At 40.4% G+C, this 13,388-nt stretch overlaps 1 protein-coding gene across 10 annotated transcripts in view; it reads right to left on the bottom strand.

The window, feature by feature from the left end:
• SIPA1L1 (signal induced proliferation associated 1 like 1) overlaps positions 1 to 13,388 on the bottom strand; it is a 365,694-nt gene that overhangs the window by 244,322 nt on the left and 107,984 nt on the right. For 2 of the 10 annotated variants that reach the window (XM_058739520.1, XM_058739526.1), the window contains one exon: positions 11,644 to 11,736. The exons of the other annotated variants lie outside the window; for them this stretch is intronic. The gene's annotated coding sequence lies outside the window, so the exon portion shown is untranslated. The remainder of the gene's footprint in view (positions 1 to 11,643; positions 11,737 to 13,388) is intronic. 10 annotated transcript variants of the gene reach the window in all.

Genomic DNA, 13,388 nt, shown 5'->3' with positions numbered 1-13,388 from the left:
CGTCGGGCTCTGTGCTGACAGCTCAGAGCCTGGAGCCTGTTTCAGATTCTGTGTCTCCCTCTCTCTGTGACCCTCCCCCGTTCATGCTCTGTCTCAAAAATAAATAAACGTTAAAAAAAAATTTTTTTAAGTAAATAAATAAATAAAATAGTTGAATTCCCTTTCTTCTACTCCTAACATAATTTGCCATAAATTATGGTTATGACCATTATCTTTTCGTTATGACTAATCTTGGGGAAACCCTAATTTTTTATCTAATATCCCACCATCACCACCAAAGGGGGTGGGGATAAGATACACTAAACTTTCAGATAACATTGCTCTCACCCAGTATTACAAAAAAAATTCAATTATAAATGTAAGGTTGAGTCTGGATATTTCTAAAGGGGAAAAACTCTTCCTTGATGTGTTTAACTTGCTTGAGAACAGTACAGAGGAACAGATGAGCATTTAATAAGCCTGTTTTGATTATAATATTTCAAGCCTGAAGTATACATTACATTATTTTTTAGAAAGTGATACTTCTTAGAGGCACCTGGGTGGCTCAGTGGGTTAAGGGTCCAATTCTTAGCTCAGCTCAGGTCTTGATATCAAGGTCATGAGTTCAAGTCCCGGGGGCTAGCCTCATGCTAGATGTGAAGCCTACTTAAATAAATATCTATTATTTGTATTAGTCTCAGCCAACAAAGGCACTCTGAGTTCAAAATAAAATCAGTACACAGGAATTCACACACACATTATTTTTTTGAAGGAAAACTCATTCATTTTACATGATTTAGAGAGAAGTTTGAAAAAACATTTTTTTTCCAGGCTGGAATATATTAGCAAGGCCTCCGGGCAAAAATGCAAGTTAGAAAATCAGGACTAAGAATGTAACTGTAAACAGTCAAATGGAGAAAGGAAAACTAGATGCCATTATGTGAGGACACCTCACAATTTCTCAGGGGAGAAATTTCGAAAGCTCCTAGGTATTGACGGCACAGGTACATCAGTGTGCAGTGTGTGGCAGAGAAGTCCTAACTAAACAACAACAGGGTCAACTGAGATACTCCACAAATCCCTTACGACTAAAATACTCTCAGTCTATAATTATGGCACAAGATTGACATCTTTTTTTTTTTAACGTGTATTTTTGAGACAGAGGGAGACAGAGTGCGAGTGGGGGAGGGGCAGAGAGAGAGGGAGACACAGAATCAGAAGCACCCTCCAGGCTCCGAGCTGTCAGCACAGAGCCTGATGTGGGGCTCGAACCCACGAACCGTGAGATCATGACCTGAGCCGAAGTCGGATGCTTAACTGACTAAGCCACCCAGGCACCCTGAGATTGAGCCTGGGAGCTTCTTAAGGTTTTGCCTTCTTCATCACTCTAGCTGGTGCCTGGTACCTAAGAGATACTCAAGAAATGCCTGCTGAATAGGAAGAATGTAAAAAGAAATTCTACTAAGAAAAGGACCATAACCCCTGGTGGATGTTATCTGCTGTTCCCTGGAAGCACTAAGGACACCCCTGCATCACAACACCTCCTCCTCTGGAGGAGTCTTGTAACTGCACCATCGTTCCACAAAGGAAAACAATTTTCTCAGACAAAATTCACTCTTCAGTTCATTTCATAGTTGATAATAGCTGGTACTGAGAGAAGTCTCAGCTCTGCCAATTTTTCACAGCTCATTAGGGTTTGCATTATCAACATGACCTTCAACCTGTGGTTCTTTGTAGGAATCTTTTAAAGCCAGGTATCAATTTTATAGCTCCCATGTTAATTAAAGCTGATTAGCACAACCCATAAGGCTACTGACCAAATGCCTCAAGTCACAACAGGCTGACAGCAAACAAGAGAGGAAGGGCCCCTCTGCACCCCCAGCACCAAGGGAGTCCCACACAAGAAGCTCCGGGTCAGCCGCGCCCCAAACGGGAGACTTGACTGTCTGACACAGGACCTACACAAGGGTCCCAGCTTCAACCCCGATGTTGAATGTCAGTAAATTTTAGTTTCTTAGAATTGCTTAATAACAGCTCTACTATTTTCTTCCTGCTCCCCAACACATGCACCCCTTCTGGAAAACATAAACCTAGGCTCCTTCTGATAGCATTTCTGCTCTCTTTAAGTAAGCTCTACCCACTGACGTGGGGCTCAAACTCATGACTCCAAGATCCAGAGTCACACGTTCCACTGACCGAGCCAGCCAGGCGCCCCTCAAGTTCTTGTTTCAAAGACAGACTTGTACCTCACCCAGTTTATTTAACCTTTTACCCACAAGCAGTTCCTCAGTTTAGGACTTTTAAGCCAGATTCCTATTACTACTTCTTTCCATACCTAACTTTGCTGGAGAAAAGACTGGAATACATTGCCAGGAGCAGAAAGACCAACAGATTCAGAATCATAAAACCTGGGTTCAAAACCTGCCATTACCAACCATGTAACCTGGGGTAGGGAAATGACCCTCTCTGAGACTCCATTTCTTTGTTTCTAAAAGGAGGAAAATTCTAGTTTGTTCACCTTACTTGGTTATTATAAAGATTAATATCTATTGTAAATTATTAATAACAACCATGGAGATTAAAAGCAATTTTATGGGGCACCTGGGTGGCTCAGTAGGTTAAGCATCCAACTTCGACTCAGGTCATGATCTCAGAGCTCGTGAGTTCAAGCCCTGTGTCAGGCTCTGTGCTGACTGCTCAGAGCCTGGAGCCTGCTTCGGATTCTGTGTCTCCCTCTCTCTGTTCCTCTCCTGTCTGTGCTCTGTCTCTCTCTCAAAAATAAATAAAGACTAAAAACAAAAAATTTTTCTTAATTAAAACCACTTTTATTTGTATACTTATAAATACTAACATGTTAATTATATATTATGCCATCTTTATTATTATACAGATGAACACTAAAATTATTTATATATGTATGTACATTATATAACAATAAAGGTAATTTTGTTTGTATTTTTAATTATAAGCAGTTAATAATTATTTCAAAGACGAAAAGTAACTTTTACTGTTTTATTCATGTTCCCTCTTACTTAAGTCCTTCTATGACGTACTACCTCTCAACAGCAACCAAGTTCAAAAGGCCTCTTTGTTAAAGCTTCAAATCATCCACTGCTGTAATATAATAAAGTACTATGTAATTACAGAAATAACACAAGTGGAAAACTACAAAATTTAAAGGATAAAACATAAACTCAGAAGTCGCCCACAACCCTACCACCCAGAGGTAAACTCTTAATATCGTGGCACAGGTTTTCAGAGATCGTGTAAAATGCTTTGTACCCTTTGCAGTTTCACATCATCCTGTGCACATTTCTCCATGTAGTTCAGGGCTCCTCCAAACTCAGATGCCCGATCATCATGTAACAGTCTTCCACGTGTTCAAGTCACAACTGAACCAGTTTACACTATCTGATGGATAGGGTCCATCTAATTTTTACATTACAAAAATTAAAGTGATCAACATCCCTCAACATAAATTTTTATGAATTAAAAAGAAAAACGTTTTTGCCATCAAGTCCAAGAAGTGGTAAAGCAGGACATGAGCATTTTGATGGCTTTTGGCACAACAGACTGCTTTTCACAAAGTCCACCCGGTAAAACCCCACTGAACTCAAGGTAACAGGATGATAATTGATTTAGAAACTGGAAAGGCTAAGTTAGCAGAGAACCCCTCAACACACTACACAGCTTAGCCATCTAATTTGAAATGTACAGTCTTTTACCATTTTCCTGAAGTAGAGTGAATGTCTTTTCCGTGAATAACAGGCCTCCAGACTGACTATAGGCTAGTCATTCTTACACAAATCACAAGCAAAAAGCATCATCCACAACTCCCAATCTCCCTTTTTTATTAGAATGGAATACACACTCGCAGGCCTTCAGGAAACCAGCTGAGAATCCTTACAGAAGTTTACTCCCCCATTCCTTTAGAGTTGCCATGACCATACCTAACTTAATAGCATTCTTTTTGGAGGCCTGCCTTTGGAAGCTTTGAAAAGTATTTAGCATATTTTTGTAGAAAAACAATACATTTAGTCAAATTACATACAATTTCCTATTATGTAATTACACAATAACAAGTACGACTGACCAAAACGGGCTTTTGTTAAAAATGAAACCAATTCTTGATCAACATTCAACTCAACCAGCAGACCTAGAAGGACTGAGAGCCCACAGCGTGGCTGCCTCAATGAGCCTGGCGGGAGGAGAAGAAAGGGAGACGGAAGTCACCCAAGAGAGCTCTCGTCTCTCAGCCCTTTGCAAATATGGAGTATTGTGTGTTAAGAGGCATTTTTTAAGCTTTACGTGTATATGTACGGGCAGTATACACCTACACAGACACAGGTAGTCCCTGAGCTCAGGGAAAGAGCAGAGCACGTGTTAGCGTTGAACAGACTTGCTCAACGGAAGCCAAGAGCAGCCAACCGAGCTCCCTCTCCTACTCCTCTCCTACAACCAACCTCCAACCTCCAGGCTTGGTCCCCGTCTCTGGCCCCTTTCTTTCTAAACTCAGTCATCAGCTGAACTCACCCTGTCTCAAAGCTTCAAATACCAAGTACACAGTGAAGACTCTCAAATCTGAAACTCCAGATGCATGTCAAAGAGCAGAATGCGGATGCCTCACCCCCCAGATCTGCTCCATTCACCAGACCAGAAGCTGCCACCACCATCCACTCAGGCCAAGTGGCTGCTGTCCTTGACTATTCCCGTTTGTTAACTCCGCATCCAACATGATAGTAATTCCTAGCACTTCTTTGTGTGTTTGTGAATATATTCCCTCTCTTTAAAATGTAAGGGGATGTCTAGAGGAGAAGGACCCCAACTTATTTCACAGATCTATCTCCAGCCCCCCAGAGTAGTCTCGGGTACACAGTCTTCGATAAACACTGTTGAGTGAAAAGAACTCCTCAAAACTTTCAGACTCCTCTACAAAGTTTTCCACGTATAGTTGGAAGACCAGAAGAAAATCTTCCAACCCCTTTTGAAATACACAGTATTCACGCCTTGGGCATGACAACAGACTACTTACCCCAACACCCTCATTTTACAGATATGACCCTTAGGGTCCCAAAACCTTTACAAAATTTACCCAAGATCGCGAGAACACATAAATCTAATGACATACAAGCAGCTCCGCCAAATGATCACCACAGGCAGACCTCCTCCTTGTGATTATATACATTTCTTTCAAGTATTTGGAGAGCAGAACTGGCTAATATCAGAGATGCTTATTTTTTCATTTTGAGGTATGTAAGAGGCTTCTTGCAGTGTCCCCAGCTGCACAGCCACTTGAAAAGCCCACAGCTAGTCTGGAGACTGCTTAAGTGCCAGAGAATAATCCACAGCAGACAGAAACTAAAAGCCTCCTTGCCTGGATTAAAAATCCCAAAGTCACTGCAGGAAGCTGTTGTTGCTAACTGCTCCTCCTTTTTTTACAAACCCTTCCCTATTAGAATCCACTGTGACTTTCTAGTACAGATAGAGTGTAGCTGGGTGTCTATAATCTGGCACCTGTCGTTTGGCTTCATATTCAGCTGTCCAAAGGTTCTTTATAAATTGCAGTAATGGAAGTTTCCCCCCACCGCAGCTACAAAGCTCCCCAAGGTAAACTTCTCAAAGGTATGAAGTCATGTTACCACCTCACCGGCTTTATCATTTCCCTATCCTGATCTAAATACCCTGGTGTTTACAAAGCTTGTGGTATCACATCATGGGGCTCCCCTGACACAGTGTAAGGGGCCTGCCAGGCACCCCCAGCCGCTGCTACTAGCTCAGGGCCAGAGCCACGGAGGCAGTCGAGGTTGGCCAGCCGCCCATCGGCCCCCCAGCTCCTACTCACCTAACCACATCAATCTCCTGGCTAGGGCTGAGCATGATGTGTGTGAACTCATCCACTGCATGATGAAGGGTTCTGTTTGTTGTTGTTTGTTTGTTTGTTTATTTCAGAGACAGAGAGCAAGTGGGGAAGAGGGAGGGAGGGAGGAAGGGAGGGAGGGAGGGAGGCAGGGAGGGAGGGAGAGAGAGAGAGAGAGAGAGAGAGAGAGAGAGAGAGAGAGAGAAAGAGAGAGAGAGAGAGAGAGAGAGAGAGAGAGAATCTTAAGCAGGCTCCACTCTCAGCAAGGAACCCAATGAGGGGCTCGATCCCATGACCATGAAATCATGACCTGAGCTGAAATCAAGTCAGACACTCAACCAAATGAACCACCTGCCCTCTAAGGTCAAAATTCACCTTTTATACTTCTTCATTCCCCCTCTGCTTTTACTGTAAAAGATTCACACTTTTTCACTTACACATTGCTATATAATACTCAATTGTGTATATCTCCTTTTGGGTACCTATGTAAGTATGATGCAAGCTTTCAAAGTAGTAACCATGCTTTTTATTCCTTTTGTAAGCCCCAGGGAATCTAGATTAATATGTAGCATGAAAGCTATTCCACAAGTATCACTGACTGATCAAGACATCACTGACTTATTTTAAAAGAACTGGGACTGACTGTAGGAGAAGCTCCTGTAACGCACACATCTACCTATTTCACGCTTTACAGTCTTGCTCATTTGTCCTTACTATGTGCCAGGCACTGTCCTAAGCACTTTATGTTAATTTGTATCATTCTCCTAACAAGGTACATACTATTATCACTATGATTACTATTTTACAAAGGACGAAATTGAAGCACAAAGAGATTAAGTAACTTGCCCAACATCACAGAGCTGGTAAGCGGTATAGGTAAGATTTGAATCCAGGCAGCCTGGTTCCGAAGTTAATGCACTAAACCTCTATGCATGACATAGTCTGCAAGAATAACACATTATACTTGAAAACATATGGGCCAGATTTTGCTTCTTCAGATTTTAAGTTGTGGCAGTAATCACATTTTTTTGATTTGACACAACGCAATCCGCAGTTACTTTTTTAAATCACAAAAAATACAATGATTTTAATATGCTCCTAAATAACACATTTAGATTTGGGCTTTGCATGCTGTTTATACTAGGAAGTGCATCTGCTCTTGGCATTAAACATGACAAGCTATTTTATGATTACACAATAGAATGCCAGTGCCATCATCTGATCAAACAAATAGTGAATGATTAATGCCTCTTCGTAGAGAAATTTCTTTTTAAACATATTAACATATAAATAGCTAAGCAAATATTACTTGATTCAGATAACCTAACATGTACAAAGACAAGAAAGTTCTTTACCTATAAAGAATAGTCAACACTCACTTCGACACAGCAACATCCAGTGGTGGTTTGTAAATACCCACACACGGTGTTGACTCAAAGAATCACCTACCAACTGTCATTACTGCTGACATAAACCTGGACACTGAGATGGCAATGAAATCTATGGTTGGTTTCACATGACAATTAAAAGTGTTGCAGCCAGAAAATTTTTCTGCAGAAATGTTCTAAAACCTCGTCTGTGAGTTGTAGGACAGAGCCAGTTTCACTTACTTCCTTAAAATTATGAGCTACTTACATGTATCAGTAACTGATTTATAGATCAAAAGCACTTAGCAAAACTTCACTCAATCAAAATGAAGAGAACAAATATGAAGCAGAAAATCGTTCTCAAAATATACCGAAAGAACAAATAACTAAGTCCATTAAATCTGGTTCCTATGCACAGTATAGAAGAGTTTGTAAAAACTAACTGGTCAATGTGCTTGAGACTATAAACATCCATTTTAATCCATTTTAATCAGAAAGAGTAGCAAACATTCGGCAGAACAAATACTATTTAAGAAAAAGGATTTAATTTGTTCATAATGCACAGGAATCTCCACTTAGGCAGAATTTTTAGATTAAAAAAACTAACATAACCTTGCTAAGAGGCTACAATTAGAACACAGCGACTTTTTTTACTGTTGCTTTCAGCATGGCTCCATTAAATGCCTGTTGTTTATCTATACAAATAAAGAGCAGCCTGAGAACTGTCCCACTTTCTTTGAGAGTTAACAACTGAAGCTAATGTTTCCTTAGTGAGAAGGCCACTCTGGAAGAGTGCTGTGAACCTGGCCCGTTTCCCTTGCAGCAGACACAAGCCCGATTTGCAGCAGGGGCAACACCAGCTTTGCGAGGGAATCTCAGTGTCCTTAAGTGATGCATGTGAACAGTCTTAGTGATGCTCATCTGCTCAGCTCAAAACAAAGGACAGTCTCTCTCCCCAATCAACAGCAAGCTTCCAATGTGTTTAATCATACATTCTAATGGAGGGCAGTCCAATGACAGAGTGAAGCTTCCTTAAGAGTAACATTAGCTTCCTCCTGTCCGGCTCACCTCTGCGTACCTCTCACATCCAATACAGGGAGCCCCTTGTCTTCCCCCAGAGGACTCAACACGTATCTCAGAATTGACTGAATCACCAGCACACTTTAGCGTTACTTATTTCAACCCAGACACGTGAAAGGACTTGCGTGAAATCGCCACTCAGATTTACTAGAGAACTGGAGTGGGTTCCCCCACATGACCCCCAAGTGTGTACTGTGAAAGTCTCTCTTTATTTGTGCTTGAAAAAGAGACTTGTGAGAAATACAATGCGTGCAGCATAGCTAGCACCTAGTAAACACTCAAAACACAGACCCTCAACGAAACATCGATTGCTGAGAATTCTCTTGAGCCTTAGATGCTAGAACTAGTGATGTTACTACAATGTCAGAGAGAGGCATTAAGTAGTAGGAATAAGCGATAACCCTGAGACATCTGAACGCTGATAGCAGTTTTGAGCCCCGTACCGTATCTAGTAAAAACAAGTAATTAGGCCAGGTTAAATAGCTGAGTCCATTTGATCATTTCACTTCAATTTCTTAGCACAAGAGGATTTAGTACCTTAACAGGCAAATCACACCAGGCAACTTCACAGGACATTTGTACATAAACACTACATCTCTCCCCGATAAAACATACGCAACATCAAGGTTGCAGTCTCGTTCTGCACTTAACACCTCCGGTTTCTTTATGGGGATAAACATGGTCACCAAAAGAACATTTGTTTGTTGGCAACAATGTGGTGTTTTTTTTTGTGACAATGGAAATACATCTCAAAAAGATTTACAGCAAAATGGTATATACAGATACGACCTACCATATAGTTTCATCATGATCATCTATAAAAGGTTCTAAAATTATAAATCAAATTTACTATTACATGCAATGGCTACAGTGCCAAATTCTCAGAGAGCCAAAATCCTCACTTATAAAATAGAGGTAATATCTCTCTTTAAGAATGAGTATCACTAAGATGGCATGTGAATAAAATCATTTCAACGTGGAACACAGACCTAAGCTAAAACCATGAAGCTTTCAGAAGAAAACACAGAAAATTCTCAAGGTGAGGGGGCAGGCAAAGGCTTCCTACGACACAGGAATAACCATTTTTTAAAACTGATACATTAGATCTAGTCCTATTTAAAACTTTTGATTATCCAATGACATTATTAAAAAAAAAAACTGGGGAAAATCATGGCAAAATATAAATCTAAAAAAAGAAGGAACAGCATGTGGGCTCTGTAAGGAACCCCTGCACCCAGTAAGAAGATGTTCGCTGTAGCTTGTTTATAATAGCCTGTGTGGGAGGAGACAGCTCCACAGAGGAAGAGGAGATGCTGGAAATTTCTCTCCTGCAAAGAAGAAAAGGCTAGCAGCTAGACTGCCCAGAAGACTACTTGAGGGAGAAGACAGGAAATAAAAACTAAACAGATACAGGACAGTCTGAACTCCTAAAAAATACCCTGGACACAGTGCCAGTCAACACACATTTAAAACTAATTTGGATTTAAAGTAGTGGTTTTGTTGTTCTTAGACTGGTTTCAAAGAGCTTCTATCCAATTTTAATGCTGGAAGCGATCATTCTTACTTAGGTTCATTCAACTCTCCAAATCAAGAAACATGTATTTGCATGGAAAATATATTTTACTTAAGAAACTAGATTCACATCATATCACATTTTAGACATTTTCTGTTCTGCCTAAAAATAAACTTTAACTCTTTTACGGCACTAGGCCATGAAAAGAAGGATGCAAAGTAATATGAAATGGCATGGAGTTGCCAATAATCATTAAAGTTTTTCAACCATAATCCCTGAGCTGTGATTTTATATAATCATACATTTGGTTCTGTCTAGACATGTTAGACTGGCAAAGCATACCACCCTACCCCACAAGCACTGGCAGACCGATATGATAATAAACAGTTATCCACTGTAGCATTACAGGATGTGAAATTGATAGTTTTAAAATGTAGATGTTAACTACTTATAACAATAAGAATTATGACGCTTTCTGTAAGTTGTTGTTTTTTTTTGTTTTTTTTTTTAATGCTTCAAGTTTTTATTTCAATTCCAGTTACTTAACATACAGGATAACACTGGTTTCATCAGAAGAATTTAGTGATTCGTCACTTACATAGAACACTCAGTGCTCATCATGTCAAATGCCCTCCTTAATGCCCATCCCCCTACCCGCCTCCCTCCAGCAACCCTGTTTGTTCTCTGGAGCTAAGAGTCTCTTTCTTAGGGTTTTACTGACAGTTTTTCTAACGCAATCTAAACACATTATGAACGATGGGTCAGTTACTGTGTCCCTGTACTTTCTCATTTGCTTGACCCTTCTCTCTGCTCTCTGCCTGGCAGTGTGCAAGGACCGCTTTGCTACTACCCACACACTGTGTTCTTGCACAGTTACACCACACACTGACTTGAGATGCTATTTCATACAAATTAGTGAAAGAATTATCTAAACTCCAAGGTTCTGTCTCAGAGGACTATTAGAACCTGTTTAAACTACCAGTTAAAAAAGGATACCACATGTGAAAACGAAATAGCCTACCTTTTTCCCTGTCGACTGCTAAAGGGGAAAACCGCACAATTTCTAAGTACCGTTAACACCATAGTAAATGAAAGTGTTTTGACCAAAGTAGCTAAGATGTCAAATCAACAAATACTGTTACATAAAGGATTAGGGACAACTGAAGTATATCATTTGAAGCTAAAACAAGGATGTATCCTATCACCATAAAATGTGAGGAGAGAAGCATAAATACACAGAAGAAAACAGGGAAGAACAATTTAACACAGTGGGTCAGGCACTGAAGCAAATAGACGTGGGTTCAATTCCCAGCTCAGCCACTGACGAGTGATGTAATCTTGTCAAAATCGGTTAGCCTTACAAGTAACATCAGGATGTTGGTCAACATCTCATAGGATGATGTGGAGGTTAAATAAGATCATGAAGGCAAAAGTCTAGCAAACTTCTGGGTACAAATTATTCAATAATGATTAACTATTATTATTGTACCTAAAATTTCCTCAATAAGGATTTTGAATTACTAAAAGGCTATAAGAGAACAAAATCTCATCACATAAAAAATGCCAATTAAAGACTTCTAGTTTAGGAAGTTTATCTTGTGGGCTCAACAGTGTTGTGGAAAGTCAACAGAATTTTAAATTTTAAATGAGTAATTGAGGCAGTGAGAATAAGCCCTTCTCCTCCTTTTCTTCCGATCCAAACAATTTAAGAGAAAGGATGAAGGGGAAAACAAAACAAAAACGACGATTTTTGAATCAGCCATTACAGGAATCATTCATGTGGTCAAACAATGGCACACCTACAATCATAGCTAAAGGTAAAACCATTTTCACGTAAAGTCACAAACCTGCACACTCAGCTCCTCTTGCTTGTAAACCAGCTTGTTGCAGTTACACTACAATGATTTTCTGGGGCAGGCTGCAACTAACTGAGCAAGTACCTGTGCGTGATAAAAATAGGAACTTAGTACAAAGCACAACATTCTATTTCATTTAATTCTTCATTCGTGCTCCACTCACAAAGGATGTATGCCAGGCTCTGACAAATATTAACATGATAATAAGGGCAACCCTGAAGGGAAAAGAGCATCTATGAAAAGTGTAAAGAAGGCACGGATGGTGGGGCGCCTGGGTGGCTCAGTCGGTTAAGCATCCGACTTCGGCTCAGGTCACGATCTCGCGGTCCGCGGGTTTGAGCCCCGCGTCGGGCTCTGGGCTGATGGCTCAGAGCCTGGAGCCTGCTTCCGATTCTGTGTTTCCCTCTCTCTCTGCCCCTCCCCCGTTCATGCTGTGTCTCTCTCTGTCTGAAAAATAAATAAACGTTAAAAAAAAAAAAAAAATTTAAAAAAAAAAAAAAAAAGAAAAAGAAGGCACGGACGGCCTAGGATGTCCCGTCTCATGCAGCACACGTTTCTGAACCTCCACAGTGAGAGGGCAGAGAAGGCCCGTAAGTGGGGGTGACACCGAGTAGGTGAGGCCAGAGCTAAAAGTCAAAGGGGCTTTGCCTAAGCTTCATCCTAAACATTACGGTTTTACAACACATACCATTTTTTGTTGATAGGGTAAAATTCTCAAATTTTATCTACAGTACTCATTTAATTAGCATATTTATTCACAGTCATAAAAAGATAAACTATGTAGTAGCTTTGCCCGGACCCAGACACCAGTTTCGAAGTATCCATATTCTGTCTCCCTGTCAAAGGTAGTTCCAAGGCCACCTTCTCCAGAAAGCGTTTCCTGATAGACTTCAGCTGAAAGTTGTCATCTGCTATGAATTCCTGCGGCATTTTGCCCCAGGCTAAATACCTCATACCGGTTGCCCTTTCTACCTCGTATTAAGGTTACCTTCCTATATGTCTTAGGTCTCCATAAGAACTCGGGTCCCTTGGGAGCTGGTTCATATATGATTTACCTAGGACAGAGAGTCCTGCAGGAGCTGCAGCGTTCAAAACAAACAAATTAACAAATGCATGCTTTTGTTCCCTTAAGATTGAAGCTTAGCCATAAATTTCTCTAACTTCATCACCTTTACTGGTGGTATTAGCGTTTACTGAAAAATGTGTCTTTAATCAGGATGATTACTTGAAAACCTCGGCACAGTATGAGAGAGAATGAGGCTAGAAGAACAATTTTCTCCATAAAACACCCTACGTGGCCTTCATCTGAGATTCAAACACTAGCACTCCATTTTTATATGTTACTGGTACCCCCAGGGCATCTAAAGAGTTGACAGAGTTGTTCAACTTAAACCAAAGGTCCTAAATACTACGATTTTCCATCATATAATCATAAAATCAGAGTTAGGAAATTGCCCCTCACACTTACTCATCATGTGGCCTTTTTCAAGGCCTCAACTTCCTCATATATGAAACAGGTATAACATTACCTATTTCACACTACTGGTGAGGATTCAGCAAGAAAACATGACAATGCTTGGCATCAAGCCTGGGTATACAGGACTTGCTCAATACCAGTGTTATTTCAAGATGGCAGACTGAAGTTCTACCATGAGGTCTCCCTATTCTAAGACCAGTAATTTGATAATTAAAGGATGTCTTAGTTTCCTTTTATGATCCAACAAAGTTAATACTAA

This window comes from Neofelis nebulosa, chromosome 7 (assembly GCF_028018385.1).
Source record: "Neofelis nebulosa isolate mNeoNeb1 chromosome 7, mNeoNeb1.pri, whole genome shotgun sequence".
In the NCBI taxonomy this organism is placed as follows: domain Eukaryota; kingdom Metazoa; phylum Chordata; class Mammalia; order Carnivora; family Felidae; genus Neofelis; species Neofelis nebulosa.
The sequence above is the reverse complement of the archived record's forward strand: the minus strand, read 5'-3'. Positions and strand labels throughout refer to the sequence as shown.